This window comes from Staurois parvus, unplaced genomic scaffold (genome assembly GCF_062004578.1).
Source record: "Staurois parvus isolate SC_StPar_1 unplaced genomic scaffold, SC_StPar_1.0 ptg000268l, whole genome shotgun sequence".
Classification (NCBI taxonomy): Eukaryota; Metazoa; Chordata; class Amphibia; order Anura; family Ranidae; genus Staurois; species Staurois parvus.
In genome coordinates, this window is record NW_028318064.1 from 405,459 (window position 1) to 432,106 (window position 26,648).

The following is a 26,648-nucleotide window of genomic DNA, read 5'->3' on the forward strand; positions in this document are numbered from 1 at the left end:
TAGTAATGTGAACGCTGGTATAGTGCTGATCTGATTTAAGATATTGATCCATTCAGACACTATACTAGCAATGGAGGTTTATTGTGCATGAGCGTGTTCCTGGCAATCAAGGGGTTAAATGTGATGACTGGTGTACTGACAGGCAATCTGACACCATCTGGGAGGGGTGTGAAAACCACAGGAGTGCAAATCATGTATATATATATATATATATATATATATATATGTGTGATTTTGCGCACATGTGCCGCCCTGTAGCAGTATTTCTGCTATAGGGCGGTCAGGAAGCGGTTACAAAAGCGGTTTGTGTTACGGCGCTGCGTTACTTTGACAATTGTGTGGTCATGCAACACTGCCCCCAAATTAAATTTATGTCCTTTTTTTTCCCATGAATTGAGCTTTCTTTCGGTGATATTTGTACATTTTTAATTTTTGGCGCTATAAAAAAAAGGCTGACAATATTGAGAAAAAAAACAATATTTTGGACTTTTTGCTATAAACATGTCCAGTAAAAAAATTTAAAAATCTAATTTTGTCATAAATTTCAGCCATAATGTATTCTGCAACATATCTTTGCTAAAAAAAAATCCCAATACAAGTAAATTAATTAGTTTAAGTGAAAGTTATAGTGTCTACAAATGGGGGAAAGATACTGGGACTTTTTTTTTTAATAATGGTGGCGATCAGCGATTTATGACAGTGATCAGCGACTTATGGCAGGACTGCAGCGGACATTTTGACACTGGGGGGGAACTGACTTGGGGTCACTGACATCCCCAGTGACACCAATACAGTGATCAGTGAAAAAAAAAACACTGGCAGTGTACTAATGGCACTGGGGAGGAAGGGGTTAACATTTGTATTCAATCAAAGGGTTAACTGTGTGGGGGGAGTGTTTTACTAGTGGGCGGGGGGTGTACTTCACAGGAACACACTGATCCCCAGAGCTAAACTCTGCTCTCAGGATCAGTGTGTTGGGAACTGACAGGGAGCAGGGCTGCAGTGTAAACACTGTAGCCGTGCTCCCTATCAGTGATTGCCGGTAATCGCCGGGATCCGGCGGATAATGACCGGCCGGGACCCGGTGATTGACACCCATGGCCGCGATCGGCGGCGCGGCGCGTGTGCCCCCTACCTGTTTTGCTAAATGACGTTTTAAAATGTGATTTAGCACAGCGGTGCCGCCCTGCCACAGTATATACACTGTGGCTGGTAGGCAACTAGTTAAAGTTTTTTTTTTACAGCCTGAGTAGAAAAGCCTGCATGATGCTTTCTTTGGGGAAGCAGTTATCTCTTTGCAGAGATCTGGCACACCCCCTGCTGACTCAGAGCCAGAGATCTCCAATCAACAAGAAGAATGAGCTTTTCCGTTGCAGAACTATAGGTCATATTTAGGATCCCAGGGGTCTTGTACATCTGCAAAGACACCACTTCTTCCCCACAGACAGCAAGGGCCCCACTCTGCAGCTGAGGCAGGTGGCTGGCTTTTGTGCTAAAGTTGCAGCATCTTTAGAAAGAAAAGAAACAATCTGCAAGATACTGAACACGTATTGTTGTGACGCACCTTGAAAGTATGTATCTGATTTAAACTAAAGGTTTAATTGAGCTTTAACTAGCAGTACATGGGTTTTAAACAAGCTGTCACTGAGCTCTATAGCTGCATACTCAAAATTCACAGCAGAAGCTCAATAAGCATTTAAGTAAGCTCAAACAAGTCAACAAAATTCAAAGACTTCCAAATCACCTGTGTTTCATCCTGAAATGTTTGCATCTCAAATACATGATAACAGTGTTTCTCCTCTCTGAATTCACAAAATTCAAAAGGGCAATCCACACTTCCAGTATTCTAAAAAAAAAAAGGCTTGCTCAATTAAGGTTTGAAAATAAAATATGGAAGATAATAGGTTTCTATGCAGAGCTGCACCAGATTTTGCATGCTCCAGTTTTAGTAAATGAACCTCAATGTGTGCATGCTTTATTTTTGGTGCAATCTAGTGTGATTTCAGCCTATTCAAATGAATGGACTGAAAATCTCAGTGCACCGATTCGCACAGGGTGCATTCCTGCGTGATTTTGGTGTGAACCGGCACTTAATCAATCCATATCCATGAACATAACTTTGACTGTCAGGTCATAGCTATATCAACTACATTCTGCAGATTCAAACACATCTGTAGGAATGAATGGAGTGGTTTCACAATAAAAAACTGATTTCATTGTCTGCTGCAAGGTTTTGCCAACAAAAAAATTTAAAATTTCGCTCATTCAGCTGCTTTGCGGAAGTTTACTTTAAAAAGCCTTTTTTTGTTTAACACCTTTTGGGGTATATTTAGATTTTTTTTTTTTAGCGTTCTTTGTACGTATGTTTTCCTTTTTTTGGAGTGTACTTAATTGTAGTTTGTGTAATGTCGCTTATATTTTACTTTTTTAAGCTGCCTACATTTCTTTTTGGGAAAATATTCTAATAATGACGCTAATGAGAATCCCTTTTGGCACAAAACAAGTCCAGGATAGCTGGAAGCAGTTTCTGTAACTCTCAGAAATGATTTAAAACCTATTGCTTAACTTTTTATTTCCCATCAACTAATGCATTTCGATGATATGATCAAATTGAAATGAAATATACCAGGTGACAAAAACTCTCGACTTCATACATTTCTACATGCCAGATATTTCTTAAATGTATATATAAACTGTACTCTGGCAGCTAACCAACCTTGGGTTCCAAAATCAGTGGTAACTTTACGGATTGCAGACTTGTACTGTTGTTGCCTTAGTTCAGCTTATTGTTCACAGCTTAGCAGTACTGGAGTTACTGATTGACTTTTGGACTCAAAAGTCACAGTGCTTATCAAAATGGAGGAAAATGTTCTACTGCAGCATAGTAGCACAGTTATAATAATATGGGAAATCTCTTTAGGCTCTGTTCACACTAGAGTTGCACAAAATTGCATAATAATGTAAATCACATTGTTTTCAATGGTGTCTGTTCACATCAATGCAACTCAGCATGGCACAATTTTGGAAAAGGTGCCTTTACTACTTTGGTGTGATTCCAGTGTGATTTTGTGCCCAAGGAATATGCAAACCACATCCAAGTTGCTTTACATAATCACACTGAAAGTCAGATAAAAAGTGGATAACAGCAATGTGAACCTAGCCTTAATCAATACAAGGTATAAAGTCTAAAAGTCACAGATTTTATTTCACAGTTTTGAGGCAGGTCCTTAAAAGTAATCATACCTTATCCAGTCTGCTCTATTTTAATATGAGCAATTACTGAAATTAAAAATCTATATGATATTTCCATTAATCTTGGCAGTTTTAGTTTCCTTGTGTGTTATCTTTTTAACTGATACTAATCTCATACATTGCAGGTTATGTCTTTGTAACATTTTAGCTGATTTAATTAGTTTTTGTTTTGCAACTATGTTTTGTATATATTTCCTAAATAAGTACTGAGTAAATCCCAAAGTGTTTACAGTCGCTCCAGGCAGGGAAACCTACATTCTTTCCATTCCAGCATTTCTTGGTAAACTACCACAATAACTGTCCCAGTAATGACAACCAATTGCAATTAGCAACCTTAATGATTTGTTTCACAAATAATGGATTAAGGATCATCTGGAAAAACTTAATTGGGCTTGTCAGTGCAACTGCCCTCTGCAGATGTTATTTGGTGTACCATAGACAATATAAAACATGATATAAACAATTATGTTTTCTTTATGCATGCAACTAAAAATTAAGAAAATATGCAGCTACATGACCCAAAGACTTGAAGAAATAATGCACATCTGGGTCTTTAGTAATATTTGATATATCTATTGTTAATGGTGCTGTGTATATGTTAATGGTGCATATGTGTATATGCCCACACATTTTCCCCTTGCATAGCTGAAAAATACCATATATGTGTGTATAATATGTATGTACTTATGAAGTTGGATGCCACTGACTTGACATTATTGTCAATAAATATATGTCTTGCTCTAGAATACAAAGTGAGGACTATAGCTGTGATCTCTGGGGAGATACTGCTATGATCCCTAAAATTCTCAACAAGCCAGTAGGTGATCGAATCCATATTAATCCACCTAAAATTAAGTAATCCGTTTTGAATGGACTTAGCCCCATTATCCTTTAACTGCTACTCTTACCCTTTGAGATTCACCTTTTTCTGTCCAGTTGTGTACCCAGAAAGATTATTTTTGAACACCCCATTCCTATATGCCAGTGTTTCTCAACCATTTTCAGTCAAGGCACCCTTTAAAATGATGCACAAATCTCAAGCCACCCCATTCTAAAATCTAAAAAAATTTAACTTTTATAGTTTTACATTATGCAGTAACATTTACACATGCAGGCCACCCAACATTAGATTTAGTTTATTCTTACAAAGCAAATATACCTTTTTACACTGTTATTGACTAGTATCCTGCGTGTTTCTTCTCTCTCAGTTTCTCTCCTTCAGCTAACATGACCCCAGTGCTGATGGAGAGAAGCAGGGCAGGGGCAAACAAGGACCTCCTTAGGCTCCCAATGTCCTCCATATTTATTCATGACATAATCAGTTGTTTGGATGCTGGCAGCTGGCTCGCACAGTGCCCAGGGTTGTAATGGTGCACAATAAAGCCCTGTGGTTTTGTGTAACAACAAAAAGTAGGCTTGAACAATCTTCCAGCTTGTTGAAAATTTTTGGCAGTTTGGAGCAGTTTTTAGGCATTTTGTCTAGACACCTCTGAAAAACCAAAAAGGTACCCCTGGTTAAAAAAGACTGCTACATGCATCAAAATTTATTTCAGTATAGTTTTCCTGATCTCAATGTTGTTTTTATTTTATCATGGTAGTAAAACCAAAAATCAATAAGCACCAAAATGTTCAGCAGTGAGATATGTAGTACGCATTGATGAGCAATGGGGATGATAGGGTTATGGATTGACAGCCTGCAGAATCATCTAAATAGTGGTGGCTTTATAATACATAGAAAATTTTAAATCAGGACAAAACCTGCTTAAAAGTTATAATCATATACATAAAGTGAGCAACAAACCGTTAATTGTTGGAACACAGACAGATCATCTTTACAGAATAAGGGCAGCAAGCAGGCAATATGCAAGCAAAAAAAGTTACTGACATTTTTTTACACCAGACTTTCAGCAAGGCAGCAAAGATCCTCCAGTGGGTGAGTTAGTGAACTTCTATCCTGCATCTCAGATCACCAGACTGTTGACAGACAGGGTATGGTAGACTAATGCACCACAGCAATGCCTGGATATAAAAATGATCCCTATATGCTTTTCAAGGTTCCATTTTCAGTTCTGACTGGTGTATACTTTAAACAAGTTAAGCAAACAGCAAATTATTAATGTGTTCCATCCAAACATTTCTTTATTGTATTAAAACTCTATCCAAAAGGTTACTTAAAGTGATTCTAAACATTTTTTTCTTTTTTTTTTAAATAACGAAAATGTCATGCGTACCTGCTCTGTGCAATGGTTGTGCACAGAGCAGCCCCAATCCTCCTCTTCTTGGGTCCCCCTGTCCCATCCCCCCCCCCAAGTGCCTACCATGGCAAGCTGTTTGCAGTGAGAGTATTCATGCTGGTTTGCTTCTGAGCCCCCTCTGTGTGTCCATAAGACACAGAGTGTGGCTCAGCCCCCCCTCCCCCCCCACACTAGCTATTGTCCGGAAACCAATGAGAAGTGAGAGAGTCAAGAGAGCCTCCACTCTCATGCACATTCCTGGATCGAGATTGGACTCAGGTGAGTTTAAGGGGGGCTGGGGGGGGGGCTGCAAAGACTACATGACGGTGAAAAAAACGTTCTTACTTTACAACCACTTTACCAGCATTTGGGGTCACGATATTGCCTTCAAAATGCAATAACTGTTTGAATACTCCTGATGTTAGTATAAACTCTTACAGCAGACTGACTTATTTAAAGTGTTAGTTCATCTTCTCCATCACGTCCAACAATGCCACCATTAGGCTCACCCTGCAAGCCAGAGTACTTGGTGTCATTCTTGACTCCAATCTGTCCTTCCTGCCCCAAGTCCAATCGCTAACAAACTCATGCAGACTCCACCTCCGCAACATCGCCAAAATACACCCATTCCTAACCCCAGAAACCACTAAACAACTCATCCACTCCCTCATCATATCACGACTCGATTACTGCAACTCCCTCCTCACTGGCCTCCCTCACCGCAGACTATCTCCGCTTCAGTCGATCCTGCATACAGCAGCCAGACTTATCCACCTTACCAAACGCTCTGTTTCCACCACCCCACTCTGCCAATACCTCCACTGGCTTCCGATTGCCCAACAGATCAAATTCAAAATTCTAACACTGACGTACAAAGCTGTCCATAATACTGCCCCAAATTACATCACCGACCTGATATCCAAATACCACCCAACACGTACTCTTCGCTCCTCACAGGACCTCCTACTCTCCAGTTCCCTGGTCTCCTTCTCCCATGCCCGCCTCCAGGACTTCTCCAGGGCATCGCCTATCCTCTGGAACTCCCTACCCCAATCCATCAGACTATCACCTACTCTCCTCTCCTTTAGGCGCACCCTGAAAACCCACCTCTTCAGGGAAGCCTACCCCACCCCCTGCTAATTGCTGACCTCCTCCACTCTTCCTACCACTCCATCCCCCATAGCTTTTCCTCCTGTACCACTATCCCCTCCCTCCTAGATTGTAAGCTCCAAGTAGCAGGGCCCTCAAACCCCTCGTGTATTGTTATTGTACTGTCTCATGTATTGTCTCCCATTGTAATGTACAGAGCTGAGCGAACTATTGGCGCTTTATAAATACTGTATAATAATAATAATCTTTACATAAAAAATGTAAAGGTGAATTAACACCATACACTCTCCCCACCCCCCTGATTTCCACTGTTCTTACCTCCAGGGATGCTAATCTGTCCGTGCTTATGCAGCCAGTTCATTGGTCCAAGGATTTGAAATCTCCACTCTTCTCCCTTTTTTCTGTGTATTGCTTCCAGGATGGACACAAAAGGAACCCCGACCAAGTATTGTGTGCATACTATACTGTACTATACTGTGCATGGACATACTTTTCAGTAAGCCAACATTTCTATATTAAAAATCCTTATATAATATTCAAATTTTCTGAGATACTGAATTTTGGGTTTTCACTAGCTGTAAGCCATAATCATCAAAATAAAAGAAAGAAATGCTTGAAATATATCACTCTGTGTGTAATGAATCTATATAATATATGAGTTTCACTTTTTGAATTGAATTACTGAAATCAATTAACTTTTTGATGATATTCTAATTTATTGAGATACACCTGTATATGTTTTGTTTGACTCAGCAGACAGATGTTCACTGTCCAAGGTACTGAACAAAGTTAATGGGAAACAGAAAGTTGATGGCTTTCTTTGCTAAACTGAAACTAGAGTACACAAAAAAACAACCCAATTGCCATAAAATACACATAGCATTTTCAAAAACTCCACCCAGGGAGATGACCACAGAAAATATTGATGTTTTTCATGACAACACAGAGCATTTTGTGTTGTGTAGACAAAAATAATGTTGCTGGCATTTAATTATGCAGACGTGTATAACAGCAGTATTTATCAGTTTCAGGGTCTCAGAGTAGTACATTCATTAAAACAGGAGAAAAGAAGTTGTTGACCAAAGTGATCAGTCAGAATTCATGTTTCATTTTCCATAAAATGAAAGTTAAAATGTGATTGCCATTGGTAACAATTCCAATTTTGTGCTAATGTTCTTTTCTCCACGTTTATTGAATTGGCTTCAAATAGATCATTCTTTAAGCATAGCAGTATTTTGGGACAGCTGGGTTAATTACTGGCACAGATTAACTTGTGTATGGTAAAGCAAGTCAGTATATAATTAAAATGTGTACTACTATTGACCCCTGAGGACTGAGGCTGAGAAACATTGTTTACAGTATTCTAATCATTAGTGTGAAACTCCACTGAACAACATGGTAGACAATACAAACACAAACACATCTGTGATCTATTAAATTAAGTGAATACTGGAATTCAGAAGCATTGTTTTAATAGAGAAGGCATCTAAAAGCATAAGTATTTTAGTGCACAGTTAATATAGCTGCTCTTTATATTTGTTCATTATTAGTACTGCTTGGCACAGTTTAAAAACTGCAAAAACAATTAATTATGACATATCACAGTGATACCAATAATTCTTAACTGCCATACACATTAGTTTTAACATGTGTAAAGAACAAATGAACCATATTTAATCTAATTATTTTAAAATCAAACAAGGCAGTAATGTAAAACTACTCTCTGTATTTTTTTATTATTATCACGTAGTATCAAGTACGAGTAGAGATGCATCTGTTAGTGAATGTTATTGTTGTCCACTGATTATTCTGTTATTGTTTTGCCCAGTCCAGTCCAAAATTGCACCTTAAAGGGCATTTCCATTGCGGTTAGCTTGCACTACCTCTACTATAAGAATAATTTTTGTCAATGCAGTTAAATGAAACAGTGTATAGGTTTAAATTAAAAGTGTTGTGTTAGAACTTTGGGGGGAAAAAAAGAAGAAAAAGTTTCCTGATCAACAGCCACCATCCTTAGAATATTTGATAAACATATAGGAGGAACCCCAAGATAGAATGGGACTTTTAAAGAATGAATACATAGACTAAGAATATGAAATCTTTATTTTCCATAAAATTTTCACACATATATAAAAAATTTATGGCATGCCAAACCATTTACAGAAGATCATATTGTAACATAACATCACCATCAAAACATATTGTTTGGTTACAGAGATAATTTTGTAAATGTCCAATGCGTTTCAGATTAATTTTACTCCTTCCCCAAAAAAAAGATAATTCTGCACAAAGGTGATATAATCTTTGAGATTAAAAATGCATTTGTTTAGAACACAAGCATATGAATATACTCACATTGTTGAGAAGTAAAAAGACATATGGATAAATCTTCAACCGAACTTAAAAGCAAAACTCCAGTTTGCCGCCACCTCCCAGCCAGAGCATCAGCGGGCTTCAGATACCCGGGACCCGCCCAAATGGAACACAAGGGCCACCCAGATCACTGCAATAAAGGGCTTTGATAGTAAAACATATCTCCCAAAAGGAAATTCACACAATGGAGAAAAACCTTTACATAATCTCTGGAATTAACCCACTTTTATACTTGTAAGCATCTAGATATTTCCAAAAAACTGTTCAGATCTATATAAAGTAGATGAGCCAGAGGGCATATAGGTATAAATCTTCAAAAATGTATATCTGGTCAGGTGATAACTTAAAAGGCAATCTTAATGGGATAACCAATAAATATATGTATCATTGAACTAACCAGAATGAAAAAAAGAGCATAGATAAAAAAAACCCTAATTCCCAAGAGGAGGCAAAAAAATTTTTCTTAATAATAATTGTGGGCTTATTATAGAGATTATGTAATGGCTTTTCTCCATTGTGTGAATTTCCTTTTGGGAGATTTTTTTTACTACCCAAGCCCTTTATTTCAGTGATCTGGGTGGCCCTTGTGTTCCATTTGGGGGGGTCCTGGGTATCCAAGGCCCACTGATGCTCTGGCTGTCAGGTGGCGGTAAACTGGAGTTTTGCTTTTAAGTTCGGTTGAAGATTTATTCATATGTGTTTTTACTTCTCTGTGTTGTGAGTATATTCATATACTTGGCACTATGTAAATATCTTTTATGGACATATATTGTGTGTTCTAAACAAATGTATTTTTAATCTTACAGATTATGTCACCTTTGTGCAGAGTTTTCTTTCTCCTGAGGAAGGAATAAAATTACTCCGAAACACGTCGGATCTTTACAAAATTTTCTCTGTAACCAAACAATATCTTTTGATGGTGATGTTATGTTACAATATGATCTTTCGTAAATGGTTTGGCATGCCATAATTTTTTATATATGTGTGAAAATTTGATGGTAAATAAAGATTTCATATTCTTAGTCTATGCATTCATGCCTTTAAAGTCCCATTCTATGTGGGGGGTCCCTCCTATATGTTTAGCAAACTTTGGGGAAAACAGCACACTTTTCAAAGAAACACTTTAATGCCGAATTCTGTATAACGGAGAATTCAAATACCAGTAATCTTATAACTCCATAGGATCTTGTTTTGCTTTCCAACTTGGTAACTAACAAATCCAACAACAGAACTTTCTATTGTTTGCTGGATGTATGAGTGAAAATAAAATTGTCACCAGCCTTTACAGTAATAAGAAAAAGAAAATAGTTAAAAAAAAAATAGAAGAGAATGGAAGTTCATGCAAAACGTGGGCTAGTACCTACCTGCCACCAGGAATTACATATATAGCACAAAATTATAGTACAGTGTAAGGGGGATGTTTGAGGTGTATATATGCTAATCTATCAAAAAAGTATTTACTATAAAGAAACATTATAAAAATCTTGCATCTTTATTTGTATACACAAAAAACATAAATGAGCATAATACATGTATCTTTGAGATTCTTATTGCATTACTCAATACATTTCCTCATGCACCTATGCCTTTACCATTGTCATGCAAGTTTTGTCAAATTATTTCTATGTCATCTCAACTAGAGGAAAATGTATTCAGCATTTCATTTAGACATAGGATGGCTAGCAGCTGTAATGCATTTCACAGATAAATTCTTCAGAGTTGTGCAGCAGCATAATGGTTCTTTGCTTTCACATGTGGATTTCTTCTGCTCCATTCTGCCTGTTACTGTGCTCTTCTATTTATGAGAAAACAGGTAGGTTCTATTCTGTACAGCAGTGATGTTTGCCTAGACTTCAGCTAGCACAAATATCTTGATGGCTTTCTACTTCTTCAAAGGTCAACGGCCTGTCTATTTTCACATTTGCACTACCCATTTGATTACCTCCAGTATTCAAATCTGTTATTCACTCCTTACTAGTACTCCTGAGCTTATGTAGGTGGCTGTATGGGGCATGTGGCTCTTTTAATTTGCAAACCTTCTAGAGGTGATAGTGGGAGAGCTGGATTCTACTGTATATATGCAAAACGTGAAAAATTACAATAAGATATATGAATGTCCTTAAAGAAAACAAATAATCTAAGCATAGGTCACTTTGTGGGTCAAGCAATCTCTGGGCTTCTGAAAAAAAAATGAAGAGCTTGCTAAGCAATGAATATACTGTACTAAGCATATTCACATGCAAAGTAGCAGATATGAAAAACCTGTACAAAAAGTACAAGTATGTACAAGTAACTAACATCAGAACCTCCATTCCAGGGATCAGCATATGGAATCTCATACATCTATCACCTGACTTACCACAAAAGTGCCTTCAGAAAATGCATGCAAGTGATTTTGGAGAACTTCTGCTGTGTTAAAGGCCAATGTTATTACAACAAATGTTTTATTTATGGTTTATCTTCAACTTCTATAAAGTTTATTGATAAATACAACTATTTATGGCATTATTCTTGAAAGTATTTTTCCCTTACAGCATTTTTTTCATGGGTGCCTGCGATTTTTTGCACAATAGTATATCTTACCATGAATCTTAATTCATAAGTTGTTTCATGACACTTCAGATTAGACTAAACAATTCAAAATATGTAGAGGTGTATGTATTTGTAGAATACATTTTTGTCTTGCCTTCAGCAAAAAAGTATACCCTAATCAAACCAATGTTATGTAGTAAAAGGAATTCAAAACTGTTTCATAGATAGATAAGAATCTCGGATTCTGAAAGAATAGTGAAACTGTCAGGAACTCTGAAAGTGAATGAGTTTGAAGGGTAAAGTACTTAGGTCATTAGGAACCTCTAAAACATATGTATTGCAAAAGATGTGTATCTCTTATCTCACAAAGCAAGTGCATGGGTTTCCTTTGGTGAGAATGACTTGCTTATCACAATAGACTTAACATCTGGATATTACAATAAGCCAATTCATCAGGAACAAGAAATGCTCTGCTTATATTACACCTGGTATATTGTTTGAGTGCAACACAATGGCATTGGAGCAACTTTTACTCAAATGTTTTTGTAGATTTCAGAGATCAAATTACTTGAGCACAGTACACCATTTAGATAATCTCTGAGTAGTAGGAAGTAATGACTGTTCAGAGGCACCTACTCCTAAATGGCTTCCAGTCAACCATGTGATCACATATATGGTGGGCAATTTGGGCAAAGAGAAATTAATAGGCCCTAAGATATGGAGTGTTTTCTACAATAACTTGTGAAATAGCCATAAATAACAATAAGACAAATAGAATGGACCTGTATAATAGATTTAATATCACTAGACTATTATCTAATAGTAACATTTAGAATGCTGTTTCAAATCTGATTTTAAATATACATGATGATGTCAGAGTGCCTGTCACCAACTGAGCAGCAAAGAGAATTGGCGTTTAAGAGATTGGTCTTTAATGCATTACCTCCATTAAGGCAAAAACCCTTTCAATAGTTGTTTGCCACTCCCTCTCCCGAAACACTTACCTGAATAATGTTTCAATCCAGTCTCCTGTATCAAGCCTGTCTGCAGCATCACTGGCCTCTCTTTCTGGTCACACTGGACAGATTTATAGCAGCAGGAGCCATTGACCAAACAGTGCTGTTTGTGTCTACGGATGCACAAAACCCAGCTTGGGAACAAGCCCGCAAGTGTGCCCGCATAGCAAGCGGCTTGCTATGGGGGCACAAGGAAAAATGGAGGCACAGACAGAGCTGGCGGAGGACCTCATATGAAGAGGTAAGGGGATGCTCTGTGCAATACCATTGCACAGAGCAGGTAAGTATAAACCTCTTTCCTACTTTAGTTTAAAAAAGAGAGTCTTTGCAATCACTTTAAATTGCTTCCTGTTGCAAACACAAAATTCTTTGACAGGTAAAACTACTCATATTAATTTCTTCTGTGTACTTCTGTATGTGGTTTGCATGAATTTTTAATTTTAATTTTCATATATAAAGGGCAAGGGAGAAGACAGTGTTATGGGTAGCAGGAGATTTCTGGCTGTATCTAGGGGTTTGGGGAACTCCTGGAATGAAGGAACTTGTTGATAAGAGCATTGTAGAAATCAAAGACAAAGCTGGAACACAATTCGGACACACAGGAGAGCAGGTACAAGATCCGAGGAGATGGGAGCACATCATGTTGCCTGCTTATGATAAATGGTTATGACCAGGGAGCAGGAACGAAGAGCGCTTGGGCAACCTCAGACAGAACCGACAGAATGCCAGTGGCTGGTGACCACAAAACCACAAAAAGCCACAAGAACAGAAAAGATACGAATAACTGCTAAACCTTCCATATACTGCTCCAAGTGAGATTAGACTCCACACTCCATAGCCATCTTTGAGGTGCTAGATTGGCTGGTCCCCACCAAAGCAATCACTTTTACTTTCACTATCTTACGGGAACACTGCACACCATGATACAAAATATTGCTCTTTCCTTTATTTAAATAGCCAGCAGGAACAAATTCCTGTTGATGCATTTTGGACTAGACACTAGTGCTTTCCCAGCCATGTCAAGTGCAAAATGCATCAGCATTTGTTCCTGATGACTATTTAAATAAAGAACAATTTCTAGTTCACTGTGCATTGTACCTGCATTTGGTAAAAGAAATGAGAAACAATGCTAAAACCAAAACAGCCCTAACATAAAAAAACAGACCAGACTTGTGACCGGCAGAAGCTGTGGCTGATGGATTTATGTAATCAGCTGGGACATGTTTTGGGTGTACCAACACCCAACCAACATTTTTTTTTTATTTATTGAGAGGATATGACCTTTAAGATAAAAACAAAAACAAGATAGGACTTCAGTGCAGGATGGTTAGTCCTCAGAGCAGAAGATCCCAGAGCAGGAGAGGTGTTTGCATACATGGATATAGGTTTACCACAAGAAGAGACAGTTTCAGAGTGAAGTTAGTGTAATGGGGGCCTTAGGATAGGAAATTACTTTCTTTGCTGTTCCAAAAACTATCAGGTCCAATCACTCTGTGCTTAGATTTAAGAAGCAGTCATTCTCCATTGCTTAGTTACATTTATGAGGTTAGGTGCAGACAGAATTTGCATCATAAAGTTAAATGATGAAAACAAACAGGAAGCTATTGTTAGCAAAGATTTGAATTTACAGCTTTTCTCATGGATATTCTATTTCTTTCACTCCATCGATGACCACTTCCTACAAAAAATAAATGGGATGCTCTTTATTCTACCTTATTGTGGTTGCAGGTGTCCTGCTTCCACCTGGAGGAATTCAATGCTAGGCGTATTTGTCCCTTTGTCAATAGTTGTCTCTTTGACTCAGCTGAAGTCTTTATAACTTAGTTTTATGGCTTTTCCATAAAACTTACTACTTTTAAATAACCTGGATATCCAGAGTACTGATAAAGGGGTATATAGTTATTTCCTTGTTACATTTTTCTAAATAATAGTATATTCTATAAAATCTATTAATAATGTAACCATATTATATGCCCAGCTGTACACAAAAATTATTGACAAACTGAAGACATTAAATAATTCAGGAATATGTCCTTCCCTATCATTTATTGCTGAATTAGATATAGGTGATCCCCTAAATTTAATAATTTTAACAAGACATATATTAAAAAAGGAGAAAAATCATTACAATAAAATAATATAACGGTAAGAGCCAAAGCTTTGACTTAGATAATTTACAACTTCAAGCAGAGGCAAGATGCCATATATAGTTTTAACATCAGTCACCTAGGGTAGGTTATATTAGATCTGGAAATAAGTACATATGCATTGTAATGCAGACTATCATTCTTGAAACCCATTCTAATTGGTAATGTAGAAAATCTGGCTGTACAATGCATATACAGTATGTGCTTGAATACTAACTCTCTATTATCCATTGGTTCAGCCTCAATCTTCTAAATGTGTAACAGTTTAGCATTAAACAGTATGAAGAATGAGTTCTCCTTTGAGAACATGTTCCATGTTCCACGCATTTTTAGTGTGGAAAATGTAACATGTTCCCATAGCCGCAGCCCTCCCCCCCCATCTGACAGATAGTATGGAGAGAAGTCTCCCCATACTATCTGTCAAATTTGAAAACAGCACAGCTGTGCTGGGCTCTACCCACACAGCCGCATCATTCATTCTTGGACGTCCGTGAATGAATGAACTGCAAGTCCTGATAGCCTTAGCAGCTGTGGGCTTGTAGTTTTCAAAGAACTACCACGGCGCTGTGGAGCGCCGTGGTAGTTCATTGAAGCTTCCTATCAGAATATCTGCTTGCTCGTACATCCCATATGGCAAGCAGATATTCTGACAGGTCTGTAGGAGACCTGCATGGTCTACTGATCACTGGTGCAATGCTTTTCAGGCTCCTCCTGTAAGACAATAATAATAAATGCATATTTTTTTCTGCAAACAAAATGTGTATTTATTATTAGTGTCTAAAAGGTGAACTGATACTTTAAATTTATAAGCCCACTCATCAAGATTCATGTAGCAGAGTGTTCATTTGCTCACCATGCTCAGGTGCTGATGTAGGCCCTGCTAACTCCTTTTACCACAACTTCCTTGGTTTCTTGACTCGCCACAGGAAGATAAGTTTCTCTGCATCCCTCTCTCTGGAGCCAGAGAGGCCACACCTGATAACACAGATGTAGTTGGGCAAGTGATCTGCAGCCAGGTGAACTGTCCCAACCAGATTGTGTGCAGCCAAGCCAAAGACCAATATCAAAAAGAGACTAGGGGGACAGAAGCGCAACAACCATATGTAGCATGTAAAGTATAACTTTAATAGAAAATGTAAAAGGCATGCACAAACTTAAAAATAAGCTCAGCATGACAGTCAGTTACCCTCTGTTACAGAGATTGGACAGGTAACTAGGATGCCTTGCCTTGACTACCAGCAAGGGAGCAGAGATGGAATGGAAGCAGGGAACCACTGTCACTGGAGAGCCAAAGCCCTGCATGGAACACAGGGCCCAGGATATGAAGATGCCTTATGTTGTTGGGGAATGCTAGAGCTGGAACAGGGAGCAACCAATCTATGTCAATGCATTAGACCACTGGGGCAGTTTCAGTCTAAGTGGTTGATGTGCTATGAATATTCTTGGTGTTCACACCTTTGGTCATTTCTTGCTTGATTGCAAAGACTAATATCATGCAGTTTCTCCAAACGGCCCAGCTATTGTGGGAGCCCCCTTTCCCAATTGTTCCCAGAGCACTCCAGTTCAAGTGGAGCGGTGCTTCCTTCTCAAGCCTTGGATCCCTCCAGCTGTTTACCTATGTGTTACCAGAGCTACCCTAGACTTCACTTTGAGGAGCTCTGTCAATGAAGACTAGAGATGAAATCAGTGATCCATCCAAACGTTAGTTTGAACCAAACACTGGCTGTTCGTACGTTAGTCTGAATACCGAACATTTAGAGCCTTCAGCGTGGACAAATGTGATGGCTTCTAGCTGTCAATGGTTGCTAAGGAAGCAGATTTCACCAACTGCTTCCTTACCAACTACTGATTTCATCCAGTCCATGCACTGGGAATCCCTGGTCACATACACAAAAACAAATGTTGGAGGAGTTGCGTAAATATGGCCAGACTACTGTTCATATTTACTATGTAATTCTTACTCATTACAATGGTGGGTGGTATCTGGGTGCCCCTTATAGTTACATAGTTATTCTGGTTGAAAAAAGACTCAAATCCTTCCAGTTCACCCAATAAAAAGGAAAGAAAATAGATAGTAGATTGCTTTAAAAAAAGGCCCAGATTCTTTTCTAAATGCACATATTATATTGTTGAAGGGGCTTCCAGAGTCCAATAAACCCCTTGCCCACAGAGCCCCACAACCATCGGGCCAGGGTTATGGGGATAAGGTCTTTATCTTCCTCAGCATAGTTACCCACAGTGTTAAAGGCATGTGGCCTGGTATGGTTCAGGAGAAGGCATATGCATGACCCTCCCTTCCCTGCCCGGACAGGCTGCATGCTTGGATTACAGGTCTGGCATGGATTTCCTGGGGGATGTCATATATTTATTTTTTTTGGAGTACCCCCTTTAAAATCTATACCAGAATAAAAGCATTGCATTTTGGGGAGGACTTTTTTCCTTTGTAGATGACAGTGTTTTTAATAAAAAAAAAATAAATCACTGTCCCTGGCCAAATGGAATTTAAAAAAAATATACATTTTTTTTGTATTTGTACATGTTCCCAGGGGCAATGTCAACCCTGATGATAAATACATACATATATATATATATATATATATATATATATATATATATATATACAGTCATGGCCGAAATTGTTGGCACCCTTGATATTTTTCCTGAAAATCAAGTATTTCACACAAAAAAGGTATTGCATTAACACATGTTTTGCTATACACATGTTTATTCCCTTTGTATGTATTGGAACAAATATAAAACAGAGGCAGAAAAGCAAATATGACATAATGTCACACAAAACCCCAAAAATGGGCTGGACAAAAGTATTGGCACCCTTAACTTAATATTTGGTTGCACACCCTTTGGAAAACATAACTGAAATCAGTCGCTTCCTATAACCATCAATAAGCTTCTGACACCTCTCACCCGGAATTTTGGACCACTCTTCCTTTGCAAACAGCTCCAGGTCTCTCTTATTGGAAGGACACCTTTTCCCAACAGCAATTTTAAGATCTCTCCACAGGTGTTCAATGGGATTTAGATCTGGGCTCATTGCTGGCCACTTCAGAACTCTCCAGCGCTTCTTTGCCATCCATTTCTGAGTGCTTTTTGACGTATGTTTGGGGTCATTGTCCTGCTGGAAGACCCAGGATCTTGGACGCAAACCCAGCTTTCTGACACTGGGCCCTACAGTGCGACCCAAAATCCTTTGGTAATCCTCAGATTTCATGATGCCTTGCACACAGTCAAGGCACCCAGTGCCAGAGGCAGCAAAACAACCCCAAAACATCATTGAACCTCCACCATATTTTACCGTAGGTACTGTGTTTTGTTCTTTGTAGGCCTCATTCCGTTTTCGGTAAACAGTAGAATGATGTGCTTTACCGAAAAGCTCTATCTTGGTCTCATCTGTCCACAAGACGTTTTCCCAGAAGGCTTTTGGCTTACTCAAGTACATTTTGGCAAACTGTAGTCTTGCTTTTTTATGTCTCTGTGTCAGCAGTGGGGTCCTCCTGGGTCTCCTGCCATAGCGTTTCATTTCATTTAAATGTCGACGGATAGTTCGCGCTGACACTGATGCTCCCTGAGCCTGCAGGACAGCTTGAATGTCTTTGGAACATGTTTGGGGCTGCTTATCCACCATCCGGACTATTCTGCGTTGCAATCTTTCATCAATTTTCCTCATCCGTCCACGACCAGGGAGATTAGCTACAGTGCCATGGGTTGCAAACTTCTTGATAATGTTGCGCACTGTGGACAAAGGCAAATCTAGTTCTCTGGAGATGGACTTGTAACCTTGAGATTGTTGATATTTTGCCACAATTTTGGTTCTCAGGTCCTCAGACAGTTCTCGTCTCCTCTTTCTGTTGTCCATGCTTAGTGTGGCACAGACAGACACACAATGCAAAGGTTAAGTGAACGTCTCTCCTTTTTATCTGCTTTCAGGTGTGATTTCTATATTGCCCACACCTGTTACTTGCCCCAGGTGAGTTTACAGGAGCATCACATGCTTGTAACATTCTTATTTATCCGCAGTTGTGAAAGGGTGCCAATACTTTTGTCCAGCCCATTTTTGGAGGTTTGTGTGACATTATGTCGAATTTGCTTTCTTTCCTCCCTTTTTTTGTTTTGTCCCAATACACACAAAGGGAATAAACATGTGTATAGCAAAACATGTGTTAATGCAATACGTTTCGTGAGAAATACATGATTTCCTGGAGAAATATCAAGGGTGCCAACAATTTCGGCCATGACTGTATATATCATGTCATCCTGAAGTGGTTTTGTATTATTATGTCTAACTTTGCACCACTTTAGTAAACCGAAAGTTATAGTTACCGTTAGATCTAGCTGATTATCCATGCTGTTACAATATAACATGGTAGAACGTATTTCATGAGAAACGTGTTTGGTTCTACAGAGCTCATTGGACTTTTTCTGAATCATTGTGCTGTACTAGAGAAATGTTATATGTCACACTGCTCCACGTTATGCTATGTTCATATACTCCATATTGCTCCACTTTTGTACTACGAAGAATTTTGTAGCACCATGAAATTTCAGCCTGTTCAGTAGTTGAATTGTACTCCATAATAAGTTTACTTTTATTTTGTTTTTGGTTTAAGTGTTTTGTTTTATGTGTTATCCTAGATGTACAACATCAACAACAGCACAAGTGTTTGTTGTTTCTCTGCAGTGATTGCTGAATTTATGCATTATATAGTATTTGTACTAACCCTTTATGGTGAAAATGTAGGGATTAACAGCTTTGTTTGTTGTTCTCAGTTTTGTAACAGTAATTAGAAAAAAAAATTGCTACTTTTTCTGACTTCTGATTGCTTGTATCACAATTTGCATGACACCTCAATCACTATACTTTTACTATTTCTGATAATGCAAAGTTTACATGCATAAATCAATAGAAGCACACTTCACATGTCCATGCTATTGGAATTTTTTCAGACGTTGTTAATGAGCAAGAGCATGTAAGTAGGGGCAGATTTAAAAAAAAAAATTTCAGCTGGGAATTGTGCTCCCTAGACACTACCCTTGTTAGAGACATCAAATCTGTCCATCAACTCCACACTTCTCGTGACAAATGCCATCCACCCACTAACCCCTGCAGCTAAAGGATACCCTTTTGAACATTCGGCATTGTGCACAGCTCTGTACAAATGTTATATGTACAGGGAAAAATCAGCTTGATCATTCTTTCTTCTTTGTAGACAAAAGTTGTCCACCCACTACAATAACAAGGAATTTTGTTTGCAGAAGAGATTGGACATTTTGTAAAACAGTTTGTGGACAGTTTTGCATGTGTCAGCTGATTCTTTGTGCTGTATTACAGTTTTTGAACATATACTACTACTGGGAAAATTATTTTACTTTAGGAATAAAGTAAGGCACATGCCTTGAGAACTTGTACTAGATTTTAAAACACAAATAACGACAATTCTATCAAAATGCTTAATTTTAAATGTTATTGAGAATAAAAATATTTGCTCAGCATATTTTTAACAGCAACGTGTTTATTGCCTGGTGCTCTTTGAAATGCAAACCCTATTCACAGTATGAACTTTGCAAAGTATTTCATAGAGTTTTGTAATCCATAGCCAGGGTTCTTCATACCTTCCACTGGTTTTAAAGAAAATAAAATTAAGGTATCTGAAATATTTGGGCTGGTCATAAATAGGCAGTAGAACAAAAGTAATTCAGCATTCCCTTACAACCTGGGAGCTGTTTTGTGATGATCCAGTTTATTACAAAAGAAGGACATAATTGTACAGAATAACCCAGAATTTCTTTAATATGCTGGATGATATAGTTGCTCAGCTCCGAACTTGAATTTTTTGTGTCCAATCCAGGCCAGATTGTCCTCAATACTGTTTAAAATGGTAGCACATGAATCGAAAATGGACAATGTGTGGCCAACTTTGTATAGTAAAGGCAAACAGCAGCTCTGAAAAACAAATTAAAAACTTAGAAAAACTTATCAAAATTAAATTGTGGGAATTGGAAAAGTCTAAAAGGGCAGAGAAGTAGTTTAGCCAGATATTAACCAATTCATGCCTTTTTTACACTTTATAATTATTCAGTTAGTACATTTTGTCTACTAGCTCTAGGGTCATATTTAAAGCAGTGAACGTGATTTTTTACCAATTCATCAGTGTTGAATCACTCTGTCCTTTAAACCACTGCACATGAATGATTCACCTGCAGTGAATGTCAAATTCACTGCTTTATAAATATGCTCCTAGCTTTTACTTATGTTTCTTTATTAAAAACAAAAAAGTACCATAACTGAGTTCCCATTCACATCCAACATTCTTTTTTTTTACCTGAACACACACCTGTTAGGATACAAATGTTGTATAGTAAAATAAGTTGTTTCAATTCAGCTATTTTGAGGTGCAGCATTGATTATTATTGGCAAGAGGCTGATGATTAGAGAAATTGGGTCACTTTGCCCATTGAGGACAAGGCAACAGATTATTTTAGAGCTCACTCTCCAAACCCACTTTTACACTTTTTCAGTGCTCACCCACTGTTTCTCCTTTCTTCATTTGCCAAAAATTACTCTGTGTAAGCATTGTGTCTTGGAGCTTACACACAGTTGATAAAGTCACCCCTTCTGTCATGTGACAGTGTGTATTTCTAATGATTGGCTACTCAACTCCGCTACTGCATTATATCACACACTCCACTAAGCAAGGAAGCAAATCATAATTTCCATTGATTCCAGCAGAGGAAGTAGAGGTGAGTATATATAGGGAGTGGGGTAGCAAAAGATTATGTCACTTTGCCCTAAATGGGTAAAGTGAAAGTGTCTTGAAGAAGGAAAATGTGTCCACTAATGTCTGTAGGCAAGCAGGCATTGCATAGGTTGATGGTTTTAGTTACTGAAGATGTTATGGTGACTCTATTAACCACTTGCCTACTGGGCACTTTTATCCCCTTCGTGCCCAGGCCATTTTTCAGCTTTCAGCTTTTTTACACAAATAAATCTTTCTTTTGGTGGTATTTAATTGCCACTGGGTATTAAGGCAAGTGCTACTAATAACCAGCAACTGTATTTACTCCATGATCTGCTGTGTCATTGGACACAGCTGATCATGTGGTAAAAGGCCACTGTGATTGCCCTTTTACCAGGTGCGCACCACTGGGGGGTGCGTGGAAGGGCGAGTTCTGGGAGTATGTCATATGATGCCCTCCCAGAACTGGACAACCGTGCTGTAGTCATCATTCAGCTATAGCGCGGTAAGCATGTGGTTAATTTGCCTCAGGCAGAGATGGCTACAAATCATTTTACAGCTAGCAATGTCAATTAACAATAGTAAATGTGACTGTCAAAGACTTTATTGAAATTAAAAATGAAGTAAAAGAAGACAGTGCGTGTCATGGCCCCGTGTATGACCAGAGGTGTGTGGACTGACACAGGGAAACGCAGGCTTCAGATATAGTATAAACAATATAATTTATTTAAGACTAAACAATACATAAATGCAGTGCAAGACTAAACATAAACACAGTGAAAACAAAACAAACCAAAACCCCCAACAGATAACAAAAGAACAATACTAAGCGTAGTCGAACGGGCCGGGTCAGGAACAATCAGGCAGACAAGGTACCAAAGGAGCAGACTGGAGAGTGGTCAGGAATAGCAGAGGTCAGGACAGGCGGAGTTCAATCAGAGTCAGGGATCAAGCAGGATCAGACAGGAAGCACACAGGATGCAGGTACAGGGTTTCTTGGGAAAACATACACCAAGGCACTGATTGCAAGTCTGGCCATTCCTTATATGCACCTCCTGCAATCAGCCTCAGGTGTTTTGGCTGACTGCAGAAGTGAGCCTCTGGTTGCTGAGAGCACCCGCTGGCCAGTCCTGGTACTGCAAACCACAAGGCAGGTGAGTCCCACCACTATTGGCGAGTTCATTCCTGACAGTGCGATTGTGAGGAGCAATGCTACTGATGTGTTAGATTTGTGTCAGGGATCCCCTCGATCCCCGCCGCGATGGTCCCAGCGCAGGCGCAGTGCACCGCCCTGTGCAGGCACACGGGCACTAGGTCCGGGCCGGCCGCGGCGTTCGAGTTCGCGCATGCGCAGTAGAAGCCGCGGCCGCCCGCTGGGCCCCAATGGCAGTGCAGGGCGGGATATTTAAATGTCCCTGAGCTGTCATTCAGTGCCTTCTGGTCCTACCTGTATCCTGCGAATCTGAACCTGTGCCTAGTAAGTTATTTGACCCGGATTGCTCTTGACCTGCTGATTTCTCCTGCCCAGACCCCTGCTTTGCCTGACCTCTCTTCTGAATGCCCCTCATTAGATCTGACCTGCTGTTGCTGACCTGGCGTGTGACCCGATGATTCTTTGTCCGCTCCCTTGTACCATACCGTCCTCTACGTTACCAACTCGGCCCGTCTGACTTCGCACTTGCTCAGCCATCCATCTATCCCATCGGGGTCACCCGACCTCCTCACATCTGGCTCTCCCTGGTTGGAGCCCCTCGCGAACACCCCTACCACTGACAGGTGTGCTCAGTAGTGGCGACCTGGTCCCGGGGTACTCCAAGTCCATCCCCACCATCAGGGGCTCTGGTGAACAAGTACCCTGGGGCTTAGACTCCGCGCTCTGGGCACGCCTGACCAGTGGAGTGATAGTGGTGCCGCTCGGCGATCCCTCACAATTTGACAGTGACAATATATGAGCAAGCACTGTAAATTGTAGTGTAGTCTTCAAGAAGTCCTAATCTAATTCACTGTTGATGTAATCAGTTTGAAGAATATAATTCTAAGCAGTGATGAGCACACTTCTTGAGATCCATTCAGCAATATACCAACTCCAACTTAAACATTTGTTTGTAGGTTAGATTATTTGGTTCTCTGGCTTGAAACAGGCTTATCCAGAAGAAAAAGGAAGGAAGGAAGGAAGAAATAAAGTGTAATGTACTCTATATGAAAAGAGCTTAAATTGAATTTGGATAATGCCTTACACTTTCACAAATCCACAACTCTCGACACTATGGCAGCATTAATAAGTAACCAGCAGAAATAAGATTTGCAGAAAATCTGAAAATATAATGGGTATTTGATAATTATCATCACTTGTAACACTTTTTCAGAGATGTTCAGGAATATTCACACAGAAATATATATGCAAAAACATATGCAGGTGCCAAAATGGGCAAAAACTACTGAGCACAAAAAATGTGTTGTTGAACTCTCAAGAATCACATAGTTTGAAGAGGAAAGCAGAATAAGTCCCTCCTATTTTTTCTGTACAGCCAATCTAGCAATGCATAGATACGCTATATTGCCAAAAGTATTGGGATGCCTGCCTTTACATGCACATGAACTTTAATGGCATCCCAGTCTTAGTCTGCAGGGTTCAATATTGAGTTGGCTCACCCTTTGCAGCATCAACAGCTTCAACTGTTCAGGGAAGGCTGTCCACAATGGTTAGGAGTGTGTCTATGGGAATGTTTGACCATTCTTCCAGAAGCACATTTATGAGGTCAGGCATTGATGTTGGACAAGAAGGCCTGGATCCCAGTCTCTGCTGTTATTCAACCCATTGGTTTGAGGTCAGGACTTTGTGCAGTTCAGTCAAGTTCCTCCACCCCAGACTCACTCATCTATGTCTTTATGGACCTTGCTTTGTGCGCTGGTGTGCAGTCATGTTGGAACAAGAAGGGGCCATCCCCAAACTGTTCCCACAAAGTTGGGAGCATGAAATTCTCCAAAACATTTTGGTATGCTGACACCTTAAGAGTTCCCTTCACTGGAACTAAGTTCAGCCACTGAAAAACAACTCCACACCATAATCTCCCCACCAGCTAATCTTACACTTGGCACACTGCAGTCAGGCAAGTACTGTTCTCCTGGCAACTGCCAAACCCAGACATGTCCATCGGATTGCTACACAGAAAAGCATGATTCGTCACTCCAGAGAACACGTATCTACTGCTCTAGAGTCCAGTGGTGCTTTACACCACTGCATCTGACGCTTTGTATTGCATTTGGTGATGTAAGGCTTGGATGCAGCTGCTCGGCCATGGAAACCCATTCCATGAAGCTCTCTATGCTCTGTTGTGCAAATCTGAAGGCCACACAAAGTTTGGAGGTCTTTAGCTATTGACTCTGCAGACAGTTGGCGACTTCTGCTCACTGTGCACTTGAGCATGCGCTGACTCCACTCTGTCATTTTACATGGCTTATCAGTCCTTTGTTGTTGTTCCCAGTTGCTTCCACTTTGTTATAATACCACTAACAGTTAACCATGGAATATTTAGTAGCAAGGACATTTCATGGATGGACTTATTGCACAGGTGGCAACCTATCACGATACCACACTTTAATTCACTGAGCTCCTGAGAGTGACCCATTCTTTCACAAATGTTTGTAGAAGCAGTCTGCATGCCTAGTTGCTTGATTTTATACACTTGTGGTCATGAAGGTGATTGGAACACCTGAATCCAATGATTCGGAGGGGTGTCCCAATACTTTTGGCAATATAGTGTATTTTATCAAGGAATTAGACTTTGGTGTATGGATAAGTTGTGTATAAAATAACTGTCTAAATATTTATTATTTTATATTTAGAAGCATTATAATACATGTACAGTCTTTTCACAGTGAAGGGATCTATCAATGTAAGCGTGTGTTTGCATTCTTGTGATTTAAATACTTGCTGGTGTCCCTTGATGCTAATCCTAAAGAAATGTAAAAAGAACACTTTATATGTGTTTTTTTTACCTGTGGTAGAAATGTTTCCATTGCCAGTTTCCTTGGTGGACAGAACACCCAAACTGAACTTCTATTCAGCTACTTTTCCTAGAAATCATACACAGACGACTTTCAAGCCTTCTATTTTTATTCTGTCAATCTACAATCAAAAAGAAAAACAAGCAAATCAACTACTGCAATCGCCCCAATGCCTAAGATATTTTCAAAAACTTGAAGAAAATACAAGAATACCTACAATGCTTGCCCCCACTAGCAGCTGAAATGAAAAAATTAATGTTCTTTAACCCAACAGATAGAGGCGAATTCAGCACTTGTTTTCCAACCAATACAAGATTTAAGGTTGTAAAGAACATTCACCTCTCACATGTTTGTTCCTTCCGGGGCATAACAGTGGATGCTTTGTTGATGCACTTGTCTTTTCAGTTTTGACCCCATTGTCCACACAAAAGGCCAGTTATCTCATTAACCAATCTCTGTATTTTTATCAAGATCTAATTCTGAAGTAGGAGGACTATGCATTACACTCATTGTAATTGTTTGACAACCCGCTATTAAAGAAATTATCCTGTGTCTGATAAGAAATTGGGCTCAAAACTTGTGTTAGTTTAAACTACACATCATGCAGTGGTAGTTCCAGCCAAAAGATACAGATAGATATCAATGGTCCTTGAGAACATTGTAGACCAAATTAAAATTATCTCTGTTTGAACACAGGTGGGTCAACAAGTGGCAAAAAGGCACTTTGATTGATTTGCCAGTCCTTGAGTATTATTTGTCTTTCAAATTTGAACTCCTTGGGCTTTAAGTGCAAGATCTAATGTCAGATTCAGGGGATGTCAACACGTAAATTTATAAGGGTACATATTTTGTTGACAAAAACAAACTGTAAATACTATGTAAAAGCTGGAGTCATGTGCTGATGCAGCTTTTAATTTTACGTAGAGTTATATTTTTTAAAAGCTATTAACTGTAGATGGGCATGTAAAAACACTATTTTTAACATTCAGAAATTTATATACAGTAGTTACTCACCTTTTCATTAAATTTGAGATATTTTACATTTGTGTACTTTACCACGCAACCTGAGATCTGAGCTAATCTAATTGATCACTGGACAAGATGTCAAATGTATTTGGGACTTCTCGCCATCACACATAATCTTGTATTTTCTTGTTCCTTTTCTGCGAATATTACATATTCGCTATGTTATCATATTCGAGCACACTGTTTCACTCTGCTCCA

The 26,648-nt window shown here is 39.1% G+C and overlaps 1 long non-coding RNA gene across 1 annotated transcript; it reads right to left on the reverse strand.

Annotated features, from left to right (window-relative positions):
• Positions 1–20,172: 20,172 nt before the first annotated feature.
• LOC149459213 (uncharacterized) lies at positions 20,173–25,531 on the reverse strand. Its single transcript, XR_016313313.1, has 2 exons — positions 25,416–25,531; positions 20,173–20,623 (listed from the first exon to the last, which is right to left on the reverse strand). It is a non-coding gene; the product is annotated as an uncharacterized LOC149459213 (long non-coding RNA).
• Positions 25,532–26,648: the final 1,117 nt, after the last annotated feature.